Source organism: Erpetoichthys calabaricus, chromosome 3 (assembly GCF_900747795.2).
Source record: "Erpetoichthys calabaricus chromosome 3, fErpCal1.3, whole genome shotgun sequence".
Taxonomy (NCBI): Eukaryota; Metazoa; Chordata; class Cladistia; order Polypteriformes; family Polypteridae; genus Erpetoichthys; species Erpetoichthys calabaricus.
The window spans coordinates 87056303-87072454 of record NC_041396.2 but is presented as its reverse complement, the minus strand read 5'-3'; the positions used below and the strand labels follow the sequence as shown (position 1 = coordinate 87072454).

The following is a 16152-nucleotide window of genomic DNA, read 5'->3' as shown; positions in this document are numbered from 1 at the left end:
AGCTGATGCAGAAATTGGTGAAAATTGGAGTTCTTATTTCTGCATAACAAATTTTATCAATGGAGAAATTAAGTTGCCTTTCATGTAAAATGAAACTTAATCACTCAAGATGGTACACCCTGCACACTATTCAAATCCCTTAGACTCTGTCCCAGTTTGTCACTGCTGAGTGATATGATACACTTCCTCTTTCTTTTTTGCATGTGCAAATATTGTTTTTTCTCAGTGTATCAGTGATAGACAGGTGGGTAGAAGCAACAAAAAAGGCACACCAGCTGCGATTTAATGATCTACTGAAGCTACTGGGGGATTTACCACAGTGTCAGGGGACAGGTTCAACTTTCACTTTACTATATTTTCCCTATCATTTCACTCTTCTACTATTTTCTTGTTTAACTGTTCTTGTAAAAAACTTTTGAGACTGTGCTTGATAGAGAAAGGTGTTATTAGGGTTGCTTGTTTTAATTAGAAAACATCATAAGAATAAACAACTACATGGTTAGGGACACTATTTCAAAATGTTTATCATACAAGTTACAAATGCACATTTATAAAGATTACATTTTGACAATGGTGGAGAATACCTGTACCTGTATAAACCAGGGTTTTGGCCTGGGCATAGTGACTCTCACAATGCAATCAATCAGTAAAAGTGAAGGGTTTGGAACCCACCTTAAATCTGATGCTGCCACGTTTGGCTGTGCCTTCCCAATGATCCGGACTTGAATTAAGCAGGTTCATCAAGTGAATGGGTGAGTTTAACTAACAAGGGACATTAGCAATAAACTTCTTTTAACATAGCTGTGAAGAATTGTCATTTGAAATGGTTTAAAACTATTTTTTTTAATTGTTCGAATTCCTGTAAAGGAGCTGAAAAAACAAGGAACGCTTGTCCCTCGTGAAGCACCATGAAGCTTGGACACATTATAATAACGGTTTGGTGACATTAATTATTACATGTGTGAATTGTCATGGAATGGCTGTATTTCCCTACTTGATCGTGTGTGTCCCCAAGATATCTGTCTATATATTTATGTTATAGAACAGAAAGATCAACTGATGTACACTGGGTTATAATTTGAATTGGCACTGGAGACTAAAACAAAAACCTAATGGTTTAAAGTCCAATGCTTTAACCACTCATCCCACCACTAACTGCAGATAGCTAGTTCAAAAGAGGAAGCAAATCTGGTCCTGTTTAGGGTTTTATTAGTATGAACATGCAAAAAAGTTTAACTTCAAATATTACGAGGAAATATTCTCAGGATACCTAAGAAAATCATTTTTAAAATTAGTTACCTGGACATTAAGTTTTAATTTGCTCGTTAAATACTACATAACATTAGAATAAAAACAAGTAAATATTGATATAATAAAAAGCAAAAAGAATGTTGTGTTTTATATGGCCTCCTTTATAATGTAAAAATGAAGCAATTCTCTTTGGTACAGTGCTACTGTATTTCATGTTTCAAGCAGTCTAGTGGTATCCAACTATCTTGCAGGATTTACCATAACTCTTCTTTAGACTCTAGTCACTTTTTATTCTTTTCTTTGCCCCAAGTGATCTAACAGAGTTTTGTTCATGTTGAGGTCAGGGCATAGATGAGGGCAATCTAATACTCTTAATGACACATCTGCTGACTTCCACTCCAAGTAGGTCTTAATTGTGCTTCCAGTGTGCTTGAGGTCATTATTGTGCCTTTAAGAGTACATTTTTGCCAAAAATGTTGTTCTCCTCAAGGTACAGCCTGCTAAATCAAAATTTGTACATATTTTAAAGTATTAATCATTCCATCTGTTTTGAAGACGTATCCTACAAAGCTGGCTGAAATGCACCATCAGCCCATAACAAAGACACCCACTACTGCTTCAAAGAAAGCTGCAGTTAACATTTAACAAACTTCTTACCAATACCTCTACAAAACTGCAGAATCTGGAATAGTTGCTTTATAAAACTTTCTGCTAATGGTGGTTGCTACTGTATATGTTTTATGGTCTTTTCCATACTGCAATCTGTTCCGCGTTCCACAAGAATGGTTTGTTAGCTGTGACATGTCCTACAAGACTACTTTATTTCACTACTGTCCCTAAAGAAAATGTACTTTAGAAGGTCACTAGGTGTTTAGTCCTTTAGGGATCTCTGTGCAGAGTAAGTTTATGTGTTCTTTGAACAGTTATGCCATAAATATAATCATCCATCAACACACATTTATTTTTCTATATACAAACTATACTATTCATTGGAAGTAACTTACCTAATTTCCCTCCTCTTCCATCAATATCTGTTCCTAAAGTGAAACTGGCTAATTTAAACTAAAATAAGGGCAATATTTCCAGATTCTACCAACCAGTTTTAAGCATTTTAACCTTAAGTGACCTGAGGGGATAATGAGACAAGGATCTTATAATCAGAATTACAGATAAGGAATGAATTTTAACCATTCGTAAAATACATTCTTCCCCAAGCTGCAAAAGGCATGCCAAACGTCAGGTGAAAAATCATACATTGCTCACATACTGTACAACTTAGCTAAGACTACATTAAATACATCCAGGACTGGATTCAAATTGTGAATGATGGTATCAAGTTTCTTTCTCACTGGGTCATGTTTTAGGAATGTTCCGAACTTGGGCCATCTTTGGTTTAACATTTTTGCATATCTTCAGAAAACATTAGATGTAAAATCACTCCCATTTCTTTACCAATACAACAATATTCAAAGTTACACCAGACAGAATAACATCTCTCTACTATATAAAAAAATCCTTCAACGCGACGAGACTTTTCGGAGATGAGACTTTTTGGAAAAGAGACTTTTTTCAAGTCCCACGAAACAAGACTTTTGCCTTGAGATTTTTTCAAGTCACACCCTTCTCCCAAACATTTTCAAACAAGACCACGGTCCTCTCAACTCTCATTTGTGTGAATGCTTTTGTCAGACACACTTCCTGCGCTCACAGCTCTTATACATTTTAACGTTTTCCTCACTTTAAGTTACCAATTAAAGAAGACGTATTTTGTCCAAGTTTTATTGAAGAATTTCATCACAAAGGGTTATCAACATAAAAAAATGAATATACGTGCAATCTTAGCACCGAGAAACGAGGAAGTCAAACAAATTAACGCCAAAAATGTAGAGTGGTTACACGTCAAATTGGTTAAATGTGTCCAAAAATGTTGAACGGTTACACGGCAAAATGGTTAAATGTATATCAATAGACTATGCTGAAACAGTTGGTGGTGATTGTGCGGAAGATGAAAACAACAACTTACAATATCACGAAGAAAATTTACAACTGTTAACAATGTCCAGTCTTACAACGCATGAATTACTGTAGAAAGAAGGATGTATTCAAGAAAGGTAATGTAGTACATCTTCCACGGATAACATTAGACAACAAAGGAGATCTTGATATGCCACTTGTATTAAAACATTTACAGTTTCCGGTTAGAATAGCTTTTGCAAAGACAATTAAACAGTCCCAAACATTCGAAAAAGTTGTTTTATTTAATAGGGAGAAAGAAACGAAATTCAATCATGGGCAGTTAAACGTTGCATTGATACATATGTAACAATTCCCATGAAAATAAAAATATGTTTAAATTGTACATCCGTATCCCCATACGTGAGCAGCAGAACTGCTAAGAGGTTAGCGCAGGCCAGGGGGTTGGCGAGCAAAGCGAGCAGGGGGCAGAGCCCTCTAGTTATTCAATAACAAATATATTTTGGTGTCACATACTACTTTGCTTACACAAACAGTTGTCTTACTCATAAGGAAGAATTATAACCCACTTACCATAAATCAATGCAAAGTGGTATCAAATATTATCTTAAACTGGAAAAAATTTAATTCACTTTCCAAGAAAGACATCAATGAATTTTTTACAAGTTGGCAAGAATACATTAATGCTATTCTAAAATAAGCAAGCCTGGTCATTTCCAAACATTTTCTTGTTGTTTTAATATATATGAGGTACCACAAAAAGCCTGTAATTTTTCTACTAATTTCAATTTTGATATCATAGGTGTTTTGAAAAACATAAGAAATTCCTTGTTATTTGTGTATTGCATTAATATATATAACTATTCATTCTGATGTCATATAATGTTTTCATTAAAAAATATACATATTCTGTCCAAATAACAAGCTTTTAAATAATGTTGGGTATTCTAAAGACTAGTAGAGTACATCACCAAAATATATACATTAAGCAAAAAATATAATAGGTTACATGACCTAACAAATTGGCTATTCATTAATCCTTATTTTGCCTAATAGCAATAACAGCATTAGGCATCAAAAAGCATTTTATGAAGCAATCAGGATTTAAAAACTGTCAGTACACTGCTCAGTAAAATAACTGCGTCTTGCCTAATTCCATAATTCTCTTCTAATTCAAATATACTTAAACTGATGTTTGGATATATTAAGATCAAGCTCCTTTTAGAACTGAGATTAATGTCATGAACATGTTGCATAGTTGATTTCTAACTTCTAATAAAGTGACAAAGTAGCATAACCTGCTCACTGTGGGGATAACAGGTGAGCATGCCAGTCAACTTATGCCTCAAAAATACCTCTTCATTAAAAGTCTATTATCATGCAGAGATCAAATTGCACAAAAGTTACTAAACTGAACTTCATGTGTCTCATTGTGTCATTACTATGAAAACATGGAACCAAGCACAACGAAACAGTATTTATTTATGTTAAAGGCAATGAATATCAGAGTGCTTGGGTTCAGCTCCTTTTTTAATCATTGTCAGTATGAAGTGGGTACAGTGCCGGATTAACAAATAGGCACATGTAGCATATGCTACGGGCCTTGCAATTTCGGGGGCCCCCAAATGGTGGACCCAATATTTAATGAAAAAGTGTAGCATTGAAAAACTGGTCTTTAAAAATATTATCTTTACGTTTTTAAACTGTAAATTTCTTACACAACAAAACTTTAGGGGTCCAACACATAAAATTCACATAAATATTATAAGATTTTTATTATAATCGAGAGTAAAATAATTATTTAGTCCGGTTTGAACTGTTCAGAATCTAAACTTCAGATGATGCAGACCAAAAGGGCCCCCAAAGCTCTTAATCCGGCCCTGAGTGGGTAAATTCTTAATTTCATCTGCACAGGTTTTCTCTGAGTACTCTGCTTCCTCCCACACACAGAAGTGTACATATTAGTTTCATCAATGACTCTAAACCAGCCTGGTGTGAATTATTATGGACATATCCTGTACTTTGACCCAAACGCTGATAGGTTAGGCTCCAGTCCCCTACATATAAATAAGCATTTATGGAAAAAATAACAAATGAAATGTATTTAGAGTTCCATTGTTATGCTTGCCATGCTCAAATCTTTACTTCTCCTAGGTAATGAAATAATCCATTGTATTTTATATAGGCTCATTATCAATAATGCAAAGTTAAAATAAATACTGTGATTCTGTGTCTGATAATATCCACTTTTATTAATTTTATCAATGTTTTTTCAAAGGCACGATTCTATTGAAAGCTGTTAGATATTTTAATACACCAATATAAAATGGTAAAGCAGAAATTAAACTTCTTTCTTTCATACTATGAAAAGTATCGAAGGCTGATTAGGTCTACAAATAAGACTTTATTAGGCAAATTGGATGGAAAGTGGTATTTCGGTGGTTTGTTCGCAATTTAGAAAATTCTGATTAAAAAAGGAGAATATCCGAAAAATATTCCAATGCTGTTACCTTTCTAATAAAAAACACTATGTAACAAAAATAATTTTAGATATGAAATACCATATAATTGCAAATTATAAATTACCATTCTCGAAAATGGGCACTCGGTGGAGCAGTAATTAGCGCGACTGCATCTCAGCTCCAGACCCTGGCGCAGAACTGTATTGGTTCTGCATGATCTCCTCCTGTTTAAACTGGCTTTTCCCTCGAGGCTCACAAGGAGGAAATTCGAAGGTTTAATTAACTGTCCACTGTCAATAGACTTTAATTAGATCGACAATGAGCCGCGCCCCGTCCGGAGTTGGTTCTATCCTTGCACTAGCATGGGTGGGCACAGACCTTATCGCAACACAACGTTATGACTAAAAGGTTTGTTAAATGGATGGATGCTCGTGATGAAAACAGCCCTAGTCACTCTGTAAGAATACTAAACATTAGCAGAACATTACAAGTTCTGAACGAATTCGAAAGTCAAATGAACAGTATACGTCGATTCTTTCAGGGACTGGTGGTATATGAATCGCGACTCGACTTTAAACTTACCACAGAGGCTGAGGCTGCTACCCACAGACGATTAGCGTTTCTGTTAACCCAACGAAGCCTTCTGCTGTATAGACACTCTTTATTCGTCTATTCTTGAGGTGTACGGTCAGATTTCTTTTCTCGCGACTTCCTGCGCCGTTACAGTCCGTGGATGCGCGCGTGCGCACACATGAGCCAGTGCGGTTTACTATGCAGTTACTATAAATGAACTTCAGTCCCATTAGACTGTAATGTTGTCTTTAAAAAGAAGGATAAGACGTGCTACGATTATGCAAAACCTAAGGATCTGACCTCAGTGGAGTATTACTGAGTAAAATATCGCCTCCTACGGACAACTTGAACATAGCGCAGTAAAGTCGGGGGGCAAAGGCTTCGTGCCCTGGCAACGCAGAAAAGAAACTTAATTACGCTGTCTGAAAAATAAGCCGTGAATGGTTATTTTGTAATGTAGAAAATTAAATTGCATACAGTTGCTCACTTTCCGTGCATTAACAGATGGAATTGGCCATAGATAATGCGGAATGTTCATCATGTTGATTTGGTAATTGATGCCTTGCTATTTGGATGTGGCTTCCTGGGTTTTGGAAAACGGCCTTGATGTTTTTCAATGGAAAATAGTTAACCTTTAATCAGAGATGGTAAGCGTTCTAAATAAAAAGCTACTCAAGTGGAAGTACTGTTACTTAAATAAAAAATACTTAATTAAAAGTTAAAGTATGTGACATGAAAACTTTTCAATTAATAGTAAAAATAAATAATAAATATGCTGTGCTTTTGGGAAGCATAAGCAGAATACTTAGCAACATATTATTTATCAAAAGAAACATTGAGGACTTATACACATACAATTACAAAGAGAAACAGTGTACTGTATATGGCAATTCAATTTCATAACGTATACTTGCAGCAAATGTTGTTTGCAAGAGAACACAGCTATTGTATGTGCTAAGTTCATTATGTACCGATATCGTAGCTTATCATTTCAGACATCTAAGCACTAATTCAATCACAACAATAACAACTGGCAACATGGCAGATTTACAGGTGGCCAACGCGCAGATCTTGTCGGGGCCCTTTTCTTTTATCAAAATATTAAATGTAATTTTAACAGATTCCATAAGGGCACTTTAACTTAACAAAGTTATGTTATGTTTCAAATTAAATGTGCATTTCACGTTGTTTCATTTACTAAATAAAGAAATAACAGTAAAACTGCTGGCAGCTGATCTGCCAATCATTCAGCCTTCAAAAAAGGTCTAAAGCACTGATGCCTAAATGTTTCATATCAGTAAAACGAATGCATTAAACAAAATGATATCATCATTATCACTAGATTAAATTACTTTAGTCAGGGACTAGTATATCTGCTTAGTAGCCATTACATTTAACTAAATATAAAACATCAATATACGTACATTGTGTAACATTTTTTCTTTTATTTATAGACCCATCAAATAAAACATAGAAAAGTGCTTAATGATACAGTTTTGTGTTTTTTAACATATAATATGAAAAAATAAATGAGGTGGATCAGAATTTCTAAAGAAAAATTGGCACTCTGATATTTGCATATTATATGCAATATTTTTAAATATAGTCATTGTTTTAGTAGAGAATCACTGTGCATCTATAGCAATACAAAAATCATAAACAGTTTGTATTTTAAAACAATTCATTCTGGTAGCTAAAACACTCCTTAAAATTTATATATATATTATCTTTTTAAAAACATTTGTATCCTTAATTGTGCAGCAGTTTTTAGTGTTAAAATATGCAACTAATATTATGCATTTTTGTGGAAGTTATTTTACAGTATACTAACTAGTCATTTCGAATACCTGGGAAGATAATTTGAATTCATTTTTAGAATTACTACTTCTTTTTCCTTACCAATCTTAAACCCTGTCTTACACACTAATACAAACCCCTGTATTTATACTGTCAACGTCTTTATCAAAATTTATATTTTGCAGTGCAGAGTACTTGATAGCTAGAATCCCTGAGCCTGATAAATACTGATGACCTATAGAGGAACACAAGAAGATTTTGACTCCTATTGTAAGTGCACTGAATAACCTTATTTTTAATAACAGTAAGTGTCAGATGAAACCAAAATGTTTTATGTAAGCCAAACAATTCATATTATTAAAAAGACACCATCCTCGCCGTCAAGCATTACGGTGGCAGTGTCATGCTGTAGATGATGCTTTTCTGCAGCAGTCCCTGGAATACTTGTGAGGGTAGAAGGTAAAATAAAGGCAGCAAAACAGAGGAAAATCTGTGAAAATCCTGCACCTTGGGAGAAGGTTTTTTTTTGTTTTTTTTTTTCTAGCAAGACAACAACCCCAATGTACAGGTATAAACCCAATGCTAAATAAGAATGTCTTAAAAACAACGTTAATGTATTGGAGTGGCCAAGTCAAAGTCCAGATTTCAATCCATTTCAGAATTTGTGGCTGGTCTTGAAAGAGGCTAAAAATGTTCAGACGTGCAAAGCTGGCAGAGACCTGTCCACACAGACTCAAGGCTATTATACTTGCCAAAGATATATGGATTAAACAATAACCTGAAGCGGAGAATACTTATGTGATCAAATATTTTGAGTGTTATATTTTTAATGATTCTGAGCACTTTGTAGATATCTGTTTTCACTCTAAAAATAACAAGGCTTTTTTTATTAATGTTAAAAAGCCAAATTTAATCCACTGGGGTTCATTATCTTGTATAATAATACAATGTAAAAACTTTCCAATGAGACAAATATTTTTTAGGCACTATCTACATACCAGAAATAATGACAAGCTCAATGATACCCAGTAATTCTGCTTCTCAAAGAGGCTATATTCTCCACACTGGTGTTTAAAAACAAAGAAATAAAATGAAGTAAAAACCATCAGAGAAATAGAAAAATAAATGAAAAGTTAATTTGAAATTTATTTCTTACTTTCAGCCTTCTAAACGCCCCATCTTTACTCACTTGTAGAACTATCTCAATTTAGTGTTGTTGTGTCGAAATTAGGTCAGTAGGATTGGTGAACTTTATTAGCCTGACTGGCCTGTTCTTGTCAAAACTGTTTGAATACCCAAGTGATGATCAGTACACAAAATAAACTGAATTAAATTGCATAATGTCAGCTGAAAGGTGATTGCCATCAACTTAAACTGACGTGCCAATAACTGTTGTAATTGTAAGTTTAACAACTTGCTCACGGTCAGATGAAAAGTCTGTGGCTAGGATAGAGTCAACAGCCTTGTGGTTTAGAGTCCCATGTTTCAGCCACTCAAACATATAGCCTTCCTTGCACTCCATTCCTTTCAACAGTTGTTTATACATTTATGCATTTTGATACAGTTTGCATATTGGTATATATTCTTGAATATAAAAACATCACCATTATTAACTAAGAGAGTTACTTACTTCTTTATCCACTCATCAGATTCTAATATAATGTTGTGTGAAGTCTGTTTGGGCAATATTAGGCATAATGCAAGATGTGACCCTGGCGAAGACATCAGTCTGTCAGAGGGCACTCTCATTGGCCAGTTCAGTATTTCCAAGCAATATAACCTGCTTATCTTTAAAGTGCAGGAAGAAAACAATAAATACAGTATCTCATGCAAATCCATACAGACTTGGAAAGAAAATTCCAACTCCACACACAGACTGCCTGGGCCAGGATCTAAACATTACATCAGTGTGCCATATAATGAATACAGCTTTTCAACATGAATTACATATTTTGGCTTTTTTATCACCATCTTGTAAAAGGATGGGACACAAATCATATCACTCATTGTTTCATATCTGTCAAATTAATATTTGTAAAAACATGGGGCGGCACGGTGGCGCAGTGGGTAGCGCTGCTGCCTCGCAGTTGGGAGACCTGGGGACCCGGGTTCGCTTCCCGGGCCCTCCCTGCGTGGAGTTTGCATGTTCTCTCCGTGTCTGCGTGGGTTTCCTCTGGGCACTCCGGTTTCCTCCCACAGTCCAAAGACATGCAGGTTAGGTGGATTGCCGATTCTAAATTGGCCCTAGTGTGTGCTTGGTGTGTGGGTGTGTTTGTGTGTGTGCTGCGGTGGGTTGGCACCCTGCCCAGGATTGGTTCCTGCCTTGCGCCCTGTGTTGGCTGGGATTGGCTCCAGCAGACCCCTGTGACCCTGTGTTCGGATTCATCGGGTTGGAAAATGGATGGATGGATGGAAGAAAAACATAGAAATACAAATAAATTTAGGTAAGGAATTCCCTGCAACAACTTAGCTCTAAAACAGCTTTCAGAGAATTCATTTGAATTGATGATATAAATAAATGTATAACGTGCTATCAATGCAATGGCATGCTATTCAGAGAGTGGAATCAAAAGTGCAGAAAACAAAGTATTGTGAAGTACAAGTGTGTTGTACAAAGTGTATCGCAAAAAACGTAAAATACTGAAATTTCTTATGAACACAGAAAATTCCTAATGCTTCATATACATGATCAATGTGCATACAATGAAGGAGTCATCTAAGTACTTCTGTAAAGTGGTATTGTATTTAACATTAGGGGTATAGAAGGCAAAGAGAAAGGCAAAAAGGACAAATCATCCTGGGGTATCTCTGTGTTGTTGACCACCATCTCCAATATACAGTTTTGAATCCTCTCAAACTGTGCCTAGTCAGTCAAAACAATGTGGCGGCATCTACCTTCACTGGATGCCCCCACATTGATCTTATTCAGCTTCTAGAGAAAATGGATAGTGTTAATGGCACTGACAAAATTAAAAAAAAATCATATATCCTAACCATAGTGTCAGCTTTGTCCAGGTAGGAGTAGATGCTGTGGAGTAAGAACATCAATGCATCATCAACTACTATATGTGCTTGGTAGGTAAAGTGCAGGGGACCCAGGTTCCCTGTAACTAGGGGCAGCAGTTTCTTAAGGACCAGCCTCACAAAGATCTTCATGATGTGCGATGTAAGAGCTACTGGTTTATTATCCTTCAGAGTACTGGCATTATGGAGGATGTATTCTTCAATTGTGGCACTCACTGCAGGTTCAAAGAAAGGTCTGAAAAATGCTCTAAGCACTCACACAGATTCCATAAGACTTCTTTGCCAGTGCAGATTATTCACTCACCTCAGTAACAATCTCCTGTGCCTGATGCAGTTTCATTGATAACAAATAAATGTGTAGGTAACCCAATGGTAGTGTGTATGCATATTCCAAACATAATAAACATGGAAAGAAGGCATGCTGAAATGATGATTAAGAAATATTTGTGAGTTACTAAAAATATAGTCAAGTCTGAATGTTTGAACAAGATTTGGGGTTGCACAAGGTAAGGAAAAACTTAGAATTTTTTAATGCAATAGTATATAAGGTGGTGCTTCATGAACTTAAGAATTTTCTCCTGCTTTATCTGTTTCAAAGAAAGCCCACTGGATTATAGAATGGCTAAATTAAATCACCCTCACTTTATTGACTTCCCTTATGTATTAAATAACCTTATACAGTCCTTTTAAATATAAATACATAACTAATTGGTACTCTGAATGCGTGTAGACATCTTTGTTCTGCAATTAAAAAACTAACATTCATAGATTAGATTATCCTGTATGCAAGTGGTAGAGGTTGTGTTCCAGCAATGAAAATGTAAAAGTTAGCAAAAGTAAATAGCAGCATAATAAGGGACTTGAAATGAAAGCTTTATATGCAGAAAAGAATGTGGTAATGTGTCAGTTATTATAAGTGCTATACTTATGTGCCAGTAGATGCCTAATACATTTTAATAGGTTCATTATCAGTAACATAATGACTAACAATCTTGACAACATATTACAAAATTAAACTGTATTATTTTATGGACCAATACTAACTTAGCCATTCAAATGGAGTATGTTTAAGTAATATGTGCTTCGGAGTGTACAAAAAGGTCAGGTCAGGTTGGGAAGCAAACACTGCTACACCACATTGCCACACCCACCACAAGACAAAGCAGCTTGGGATCCCCAGGCAGACACACGGTCCAGTCTCACCCTCTGGAAATGACCATCTAATTTCCACAGCCAGGTGTTACGTGGGCATCCCCTTGGCCTGGTCCAGCCACCGTCCAGGACCGTGCAAGCCAGATCACCCTCAGGGAATCACGCCACATGGCCATAGTGATGTAATTGATGCTCCCTCACAATGCAGGTAATGTGCCTCATTTGGGACTCCATGAGCAACCACTAATTCGACACAAAGTCAAACCAGAGGTTCACAAGGATTCTCCAAAGAGACACAGTACCAAAGGAGTCTAGTCTTTGTCTCAGGTCGCTGGCTGGTGTCCATGTCTCGCAACCATAAAGCAAAACAGGAAGCACCAGGACTCTAAAGACTTGGACCTTCATCCTTTTGCAAAGGTATCAGGAGTGCCACACACACCTTTTGAGCGACCTCATGACCCCCATCTTCCAATCTGTCTACTGACTTCATAGTAAGAGTCACCAGAGACATGAATGTTGCTGTCAAGGTAAGTAAACTTCTCAATGCGGTCGACACTCCCTTCTGTAAACGGACACACTGCTGATGGCTGTGCCCAAGAGGTCATTAAAGGCCTGGATCTTGGTTTTTATCCAGGACAATTGCAAGCCCAGACACTCAGACTCCTCACTCAGTATCTCAAGAGCCTCGATCACAGCATCGTTGCCAAAGTCAAGATTAGTGAATCTTTCATCACCAATAGGTGCCCCACTGCCACTGGGCCCCACAACCAATCTCAACAACCAGTCAATGCAAGCATTGAACAGAATAGGTGCAAGAACACACTTCTGACAAACCCCAGAATCAACTAGAAAAAACACAGAGGTTCTGCCTCCACTCTGGTCAGCACTCACAGTACTAGTGTACAGGCCGGCCATGACATCCAGCAACTTTGGGGGGATAATGCAAAGTCTCAGGATGTCCCACAGGACAGCTTGATGAGTCTGCACACAATTTGGGTGGGGAACTTGCAGACCTGGGTGTGACTGTCAATCCTAATGTGATGTGGGAGACTTTCTGTGACAAGACCCTGAAAGGCTGTTGAGGGCTGTGTTGATGTTGCCGGTGTTCCCAGGAGGTATTTCATCTCGCAGGGCACCCTGGATATTATCAACAGGAGTCGCAGCACACTGCTTAATGGCAACCCTGGTTTGTTCAGGGAACTAAGAAGGATACCTGTGAGGGCTATGAGGGCAAATAAGGAGGCGTTTATTAGAGGAATCTGTGAGCAAGTGACACACCACCTATGGTCTAGTGACCCAATTCCTGTTTATAGAGCATTCGAAGCATTACACACATTCAAATCTGTTCCTAGTCGCAGTTGGGGCAAGTGATGGAACGGTCCTTTTGGATGATTCTGCAGTTGTGACCCATTGGACTGCCTACCTTGAGCAGCTGTGTAAAGCTGATCCTCCAGCTAGAACGTTAGACATCTCTGGGACTAATGGAAGGAATCTGAATTGTATAATTTCTTTAAAATGTTTCCAAAAGGCATCCATTTTTACTTGTGCATTCAATAACTACTTTTTCAGTGTCCAAGTCATGGTTCAGAGCTCTTGGCACTAACGGCCTAAGAATTGCTGTTACTGATTAAATTAATAATGATAAACCTATTAAAACTTTCTTTGCATAGTAGATAGATAGATAGATAGATAGATAGATAGATAGATAGATAGATAGATAGATAGATAGATAGATAGATAGATAGATAGATAGATACTTTATTAATCCCAAGGAGAAATTCACAAAGTAGTTAGTAGCTGTATCTTATGGTGCCAATGAACACTGATAATGTCTATTCAATTGTGTTAATACAAACCCACTGCGAAATTTATGAAAGGTAAATTAAATTAATTTTCCAAGTCATATTTCCACATGCTTATGCACAACTGCTGAAGTGATCACACTCAGCTTTACTCCCCCATTTTCTGCTCATGAAATCCTTTTGCCTGCCAAAATATCTCTTCAAATACAAGTACACATACCGCTAGGTTGAGGAGTGCCGAGGACTGTTGAGTTTCTTCTTTTAGTTGTGTGCCCTTAGATGTTTCACCAGGAAAATATGTACATACACATGCTTAAATTATTACCTTCTGCTGTATTATATTGTACCCCTACAGTGTACCAAATTCCAAAATATCTACTCCACGATTGCTGTTGCCATACACAGGCATATACTGTATATTTACTTCATCACCCAATCATCACATGTTCTAATCAAACCCAGAAACGGTCGAATATACCACAAGGAGGAAGTTAATCTATAATCTGGTGTATTATGCCTGGTGTAGCACAAGCAAATGCAAATAACACAGCAAATAGAAAAGACAAACGATATTATACATATGGCAGTTGCTTATCCAAAGCCTTATACAAAATGAGAATGCGGTGCTGTTACTTGCATCCTTTTTTAACAACGGGAAGATGGTCACACAGTGAATGAAAGGTGAGACGTGAACTAAAAGCATTCCGGTTTCACGTCCAATATCCTACTAAAAGTATTTAACATTATAAACAAATTCAAATTAGAAAGCACGGACTTCAAAACTAAAATCGCATGAGAATGCTTAGTATTTCTACGTAAGGTCTTTCCATTGAGAAAAAAGGTTGAAATTAGGAAACAGTTCAATTTTTCACTGCTTTCTGACACAGCAGAATGGTAAGAGGAAACAGGAGGCTGAATGTCTAATTAAGCAGCATGTACCATTAGCAACAATCATGATTTGCTTATTTTAAAAATTATGCGGTAAAAATGCATGAAACCACAACCGCTGTTCACTCCACCTGCACTGAATATCCGGACTGGAACTCCGCGTCCTTAATGGAAAGCTGCATACTTAAATGTTTCTAAAAATGAAGAGGTTTGTTGTAACTAACTTATGAAAAATAAGGTGGCGACATCGGAGTTACATTTTGTACTTTGACAATTCCGATACAAACAAAACAGTAAAATACCAATCACCACCTCGTTACAGTAAATCTAAGAAGTGTTGTCATCTGCAGCTCGGCGGCCTTTGGAGTTTTTATTACCCGCTTCGGGAAACGCAAGTAGCCTAGACAGGGCATGCGCACTGCCACCAAGAAGACCGCGAAAAGGCAAACTGGCGTTTAGCGCCCGTACGACCTTCGAAGTTACGGGAAGCGTCTGCGACTGAATGGTACCTTTTTGCTCGTTTAACAAGATCTTACGAATACAGTACAGAAGGGACTGAAAAATAGTGAAGAGTGTCAATACAACATAACCGAGTAACTCCCAAACATATGTATATATTACGCAGTAAGTGTGAGAAACCTAAAGCGAAATAATGTCGAAGCGAAATGCCGTTAATACATAACCCTTTTTATAGATTTAGTATATTATATATATATATATATATATATATTATATATACACACACTAAATGTTTATCTTCAATATTTTCTGCATTCTTTGATAGGGATCACTCCTGTTGAACCAGTTATTCGTAGCCTTCGTCCAGTGGATTTTTTCTGGCCAGATAATGTAGTACTGTACTTGGGTGTTGTACCGTGTTAGCCATTATGAATGTAGTGAGAAGTCAAGCAAGGGACCCGAGTTGCCTCGAAAGCTTGCATATTGTAATCTGTCTAGTTAGCCAATAAAACTTGTCATTCTGGTCAGGTATGTAGTATTAGCCAGTACCAAATGTTTACTTCAGTTTTACGTTTTTACATTTATTGTTAACAAACTAACCTTTTCATCCAGCTGTTTTTCTGAATTTCTTTTTTTCTCAAAAGGTTGCAGCGAGTTGGACAGTCTTTCATACTTTACTACCTCACCGACAATCACTAATGCAGCTTGCATATACGTGTATACTATTTTTGTACTTATTTTTTTCCTTTATAATCTATTTCAAATTAGCA

The 16152-nt window shown here is 36.7% G+C and overlaps 1 protein-coding gene across 1 annotated transcript in view; it reads right to left on the bottom strand.

Moving 5' to 3' along the window:
* Positions 1–6523, bottom strand: part of dram2b (DNA-damage regulated autophagy modulator 2b) — a 40944-nt gene extending 34421 nt beyond the window's left edge. Inside the window, exon 1 of the mRNA XM_028797050.2 lies at positions 6270–6523. The gene's annotated coding sequence lies outside the window, so the exon portion shown is untranslated. The remainder of the gene's footprint in view (positions 1–6269) is intronic.
* Between the last annotated feature and the right edge of the window lie 9629 nt (positions 6524–16152).